This window comes from Brienomyrus brachyistius, unplaced genomic scaffold (genome assembly GCF_023856365.1).
Source record: "Brienomyrus brachyistius isolate T26 unplaced genomic scaffold, BBRACH_0.4 scaffold700, whole genome shotgun sequence".
Classification (NCBI taxonomy): domain Eukaryota; kingdom Metazoa; phylum Chordata; class Actinopteri; order Osteoglossiformes; family Mormyridae; genus Brienomyrus; species Brienomyrus brachyistius.
In genome coordinates this window covers 33385-39120 of record NW_026042975.1, presented here as the reverse complement: position 1 = coordinate 39120, position 5736 = coordinate 33385, and the positions used below count along the sequence as shown (strand labels likewise).

The following is a 5736-nucleotide window of genomic DNA, read 5'->3' as shown; positions in this document are numbered from 1 at the left end:
TCAGTTTGGCCAGTTAGAAAAATATGATAATAGAAAAGTATTCTTTTCCTCTCACTTTTTTTTCTTGATTTAATTACCGACTTCACGTACTTACACTGTGTCCCGTTGCACGATGTAATATTGCGAAACTATGATTTTGTGGCAGTGTTTTGTAAAGGAATTTTCCGTTTAATCATCGTCTTAGTATAAAGCTATATGGTTGTTCTGGTATCAGTGGACGTACATTATGTATTTTTTCTTCTCTTGAGCACCATGGTCATGACATGAAGCTGTCATTGATTACTCGCAAATGTTAGTAGTCATCCGCTGTTTATCTTGAAGATGTAAAAGTAGTGCGCGTACATCTCCTCGTTAGTATAGTGGTGAGTATCCCCGCCTGTCACGCGGGAGACCGGGGTTCGATTCCCCGACGGGGAGAGTCTGCATCTTTTTGCCTCGGTCTCAAAAGGCACCAAGCTAGAACCGGCCCCGTGTTAGTGGAAACGGGGCTTGTGACTTGTACTCATGCATAATATTCTGCGGGTCGCTCAGCAGCGCAGCATATGAAACTAGACTCGGATTGTAAGTGTGTGGTTTTGATAATTGATGTATGGATGGATGGATCCTTAATAAGAGATATAAACAATAAGGTCCAGTCGCCAACTAATCATGTAAAATACGTCATAAACTCATGGTTGTTAAACCCAGAATAAAAATGAAGACGTATAACTAGGAAAGTCAACTTGCACATTTCAATTTTGGTTCGATATAATCACGTTGTCCTTAACCCTCCAGTGCAGGAGGGGACGGTAATGCGCATCGAATGTTTCCGAACCTGTGTGTGATACAACCGAGGAAGAGCCGATGACTTCGGGGGAGGAGGGGCAGGCGACTCGGAAGAAAAAGCAGCAGAACCCAATGCAGCCTGTAGCCCATTCAAAGGCCTACTGTTGGACCTCTGCTTATTTTGCAATACGTCTTTAGTACGGACTGAAAAATGTCCGATTTCGATGAGTTTGAGAAGCAGTTAAGCGAAAATCGGCAAGGTAAGTTTGGCTTTGAAGATCGGTGTATGCTCCCTGTTTTAGGGTAATAAAGTGGCCGGCGTGTCCTAGCGCCGAGGATGGTGCGGAGGGCACTTCTGCTGGTTCCGAAAAGAAAAGCGCGGCTGGGAAATCGGTGCCTTTTATCCGAGCGCTCGCCGATTCTGAAACCTGCCCGATTCTTCTTCTCCCAGCTGCCGCAGGATCCCCGAAAACTGACCGCTTTGGTAAATCAGTGACATTCTTTGCTTGGCATTGTTATAGAGATCGCTAGGCCTGCATCCATCAGTGCCCGGCGTACATAACATGGACATTTCAATGAAACGTTATTGGGGTGCACTCGATGTGAAAGCCTGCGGTTTTATTTATTTAATTATTTACCATTATACACTTGGATCATAAATTGCGACCCGCGTATTTTCATTCGCAGTAACACACTATGCATGGATGTTTGTTGCAAGCGTTATATTTTCAAGATCACGTTTAAAGTTTTATGCAAATAAAAACGACCGCGACCACTTGATTTAAAGTCCGCACTTAATAACAGTGTTAGTTACTTGGTTTTTAAATACTACGACGAGTTTTCTATATAATGATATGATTTTGTCTCTTTCCGATGCACAATAGCCTTTCCCTTGGGTCCGAAATGCTGGCCCTGTCATCCGTACAGAATAAGTCTTTCTCACACGATCGCCGTTTCTTCATGATGTATAGACTCTAAAAATCAGCCGCGTTCCCTGGAATCATAACAACTGCTTTTAGGTCGTTATTGCAAAGTCTTGCACCTGTATCTACCTTTACAGCGGATAGCAGTAACTAACAATGATGTACAGTTATATAACAATACACATATAACTTCATTAAAGTGCAGAGAATCCAGTAAACTGAATAAACTTAAGCCATACTAACGCAACTGAAATATACAACATGCGTTACAACGGAGTCGAAAGTAGGATTGATTTATGTACCTATCAAATGGCAATCTTGTCATATCAGCTCCTTATCACTAAATCACTAAAATGTCATTCGAAACGACCTGATTCGGCTAGACGAGCACTAAGTGCCGCCGTGTTTGATAAACTAGCAGTTCCAGTCATTCATATCTGCGCTCTGACTATGCCTGCGATTGCGGTAATTGGTTATTACCGATTTACGTAAGATGCATTGGCCGCTCCGTGTCTGTACTTTTGCAGCGGTGCATTACCGTAACGCTGTTATAACTGATGCATGAAGCTGATTCCTCGAGCAGCACCTGCGTTTAAATGCTTCACTGAAAACTGCACCTTCAGGGATTTATTTAAGCTTCTATATGAAGGACCTGCTGGGATAGAAAGGTGATATTTTATTGCTAGTTTAATAAAGTGCTGTCTGTCAGATTGAAACGATATTAATTACCCATCCATCGTCCAACCAGTTATCTTAGTCAGGCTCCCCTGGAGCCTATTCCAGGCAAATTCCCCATACAGAGAGCAGAGGCAAAATTCAGGCCTCCAGACTCGGAGGCGTGAGGCAACTGTACTCACCACTGTGCTCCTATATCATTAATTAGTCTGGTTATGTTTTTATTGTTTCACAACAGACTGACATTCAAGGGGATGTCCTTGTGCCCTTGAAATTATTAGCCATTGAGAGATGGGTGTGTTTGTTTCAGGAGGGTGTGATTGAATATGTGAATTGAATGGAGGTGCTTCATTCTGGTGAGGAAACTGGGGAGTTAGACCCCGTACCACATCTTGGTCTCCGTAAGTGACTTTTAAGGCATAGCGCTGGGTCAGTCAGCATCCAGCACCCCAGGGAAGTTGGTAATATGATTACTCTGTGACTCATGGGCTTCAAACCCACAACCATCCGGACACACATTCATAATCCCTCTGAGTTACACATCTTGGATTTATCGAAATGGATGGTAGGGGGGCAGTCATGTCGCTCCGCCCACCGTCTCACTGGTACCACGGTGTCGTCCCCCAGAGCGGGAGAAGGAGCGACACAAGAAGCGTAGCCGCAGCCGGTCTCTGAGCCGTGGCGAGAAGCACCGCCGCTGGAGCAAGGACTCCAGGGGGCGGAGTCACGAGAAGCGCAGCAGCAGCCGCGACCGCAAGGGTCGTGACCGACGGAGCAGCTCACGCGAGCACAAGAAGCACAGGTACCCCCCCTCACGGTCCCGGTTACAGGCACTGAAGCTGATATCTAGCATGGTTTGAGGCCTCTTAACAAGTTTCTTTCACAATCAACCAATTGGTTTCTTCGTGGTGGGAAGGGGGACTGTACCCATATTAAATTTTAACTGGCGTTTATAAGTAGCCCCCGCCATAGCGATGGGACCTCAAAGCCAGCCTAAAAAGTGGCGCATGGTCACACCCTCATGACCTTAAACTGCCTGCGATCCAAAGTTAAATGTAAACATTCTGCCATCTGTTTGTTTTTGCCAGATTCTGAGTGTTTACACTGTATTGTTTGGGGAAAACAACCTTCTGTTTTGTGTTTGGGCAGCTACTCTCCTCGGAGAAGCCGTAAGAAAAGGACATACAAGTACTGGGATGTTCCCCCTCCGGGATTCGAGCACATCACCCCCATGCAGTACAAGGCAATGCAAGGTTTGGATGCGACGCTTCCATGTGTGCTAGTTCAGTATTGCAAGGTTATGGTATATTGGTTGCAATGAAAGCATTTATTCTGGAGTGCCCTCCTCCCCCCTGCTGGTCAAAGAGGGAATAACACTTGGGATGATTTCAGACAGTGTGAAGAGAGCTTAAACCTAGGGGTTAGAAGCAAATGAAGGCGACGATCCGGATGTTCTGGCCGTCCCTGGTTGGGGTCTTGAAGCCCTTTCTCCTCCCCACAGCTGCAGGGCAGATCCCCACGATAGCTTTACTGGCAACATCCACCACCAGCGGCGTGGCAGTGACGCCCACCCAGGTGCCGATGGTCGGCAGCCAGATGACCCGGCAGGCCAGGCGGCTTTATGTCGGCAACATCCCCTTCGGCCTGACGGAGGTGAGTCCAGGCAAAGTCCCGCGTTGCCTTCTGTCATGCATACTGGTGTCATGTGTAGCTCAGTGAGTTAGGACACTGAGCCGGTCACAAGAAGGTTGTTGGTTCAAATCCCTTGGGCAGCAGAGTGATTTCACCATTGGGCCCCCGAGCGCAGCCCTTAAGCACTATTTGCTCTAGGAACTGTCTGGTCCTGCTTCTTCAATGAAATGTATGTTGCTTTGGATGAAAGTGTCCGCAAAATAAATAGATAAATGTACTAGACTTGTCAGTCATTTTTTTTCTCGTTTGCCTGTTTTGATGTCTTCAGACGTCTGCCTGTCTTCATTCAGTGTGTCTGCCTGTCTTTTTAGGAGGCCATGGCGGATTTCTTCAATACCCAGATGCGATTGGCTGGCTTATGTCAAGGTCCCACCAATCCCGTCCTCGCTGTTCAGATAAACCAGGACAAGAACTTTGCCTTCCTTGAAGTAAGAGTCTTTCCTGCCTAATGGCTGCTGTGTCCAGGCGGAGACCGCAGCCTTCCCTGATTAACGACGTTCTTCGTTCTGCCCTAGTTTCGGTCCGTGGATGAGACCACGCAGGCAATGGCCTTCGACGGCATCATTTTCCAGGGTCAGTCGTTAAAAATCAGGCGGCCCCACGACTATCGCCCCCTGCCTGGCATCTCAGAGCAGCCCACCTTCCACGTACCAGGTCCGTTTTGCTTGTCGCCGTCATAACCTTAATCTTTATTTACCTTTGAAGAGCCGATCGGCAAGGCCAGTTTTTTGTACTCGTTACGGACTGACTGTCCTTCGCAAGCTGCGGATGTCTTGTCATATAAAGAGGGAGACTTTCACTTTTATTTACTTAATGTTGTAAATATTTAGCAGACAGTTTTATCCAAAGTGAAGAATGTTTTTTTTTTTTTTTTTTTTTGAGAAATCAGGGTCAGCCTGTCCCTAGAGCAAACTCGCCGGCCCAGTGGTGTGATCACCAGTGATGTGAACCAGTGATCTTCTGATGATAACGCTGGCATCCTAACCAGCTGAGCCACACACACACACACACAGCTCAGTCACTCACTTCTTACTGTTAACATAGGGGTGTTGTGTGGCTCTGTGATGTTTGCCCATGAAAAGAAGGTTGCTGGTTGGCAGGGTTGGCAGAGTGATTTCACCACTGGGCCCTTGAGCAAGGACCCTAACCCCCAAATTGTTCTAGGGTTGCTGGCTCCTATTCTAGTTAAAAATTCTGGACACACCTACTGAAAATGACTTGTTTTTCAGCAAGATAATGACCCAAAGCCCACCTTGAAGGTTATGCAAGTAGCTTATTACCTTGTGAACTAGGAAAGAGATGGTCCCCACAGCCCCCCAACCTAAACTCTATAGAGCTGGTTTGGGATCAGTTGGATGAGAGTAAGAGTAAGGTAGCCAGCTTGCGCGCAGAACTTGTGGAAACTCGAGGACTGTTGGAGAAACGGTCCAGGTGGGTACATATGTTAGCTGGTTGAGTCCGCAATGCTGTCATCGAAGCCAATGGCTCCTATTTTGAAGAGACAAAAATTTTGTCTTTGCAGTACTTCATATGCATAACTTCCATGCCCAAAGGCCTTTTACTATAAGGTGAATAACAGCTAAAATAGAGACAAATGCATTAAGAGCAGGTGTGTCCATACTTTTGACTGGTGCTGCATGTGTCAGCATCTCCCATGGAGAGCAAGATGGGAGAGACAAAA

General features: G+C 46.4%; 1 non-coding gene across 1 annotated transcript; it reads left to right on the top strand.

The window, feature by feature from the left end:
- Window positions 1–345: 345 nt before the first annotated feature.
- trnad-guc (transfer RNA aspartic acid (anticodon GUC)) lies at window positions 346–417 on the top strand. Its single transcript has one exon. It is a non-coding gene; the product is annotated as a tRNA-Asp (tRNA).
- The last annotated feature ends 5319 nt before the right edge of the window (window positions 418–5736 follow it).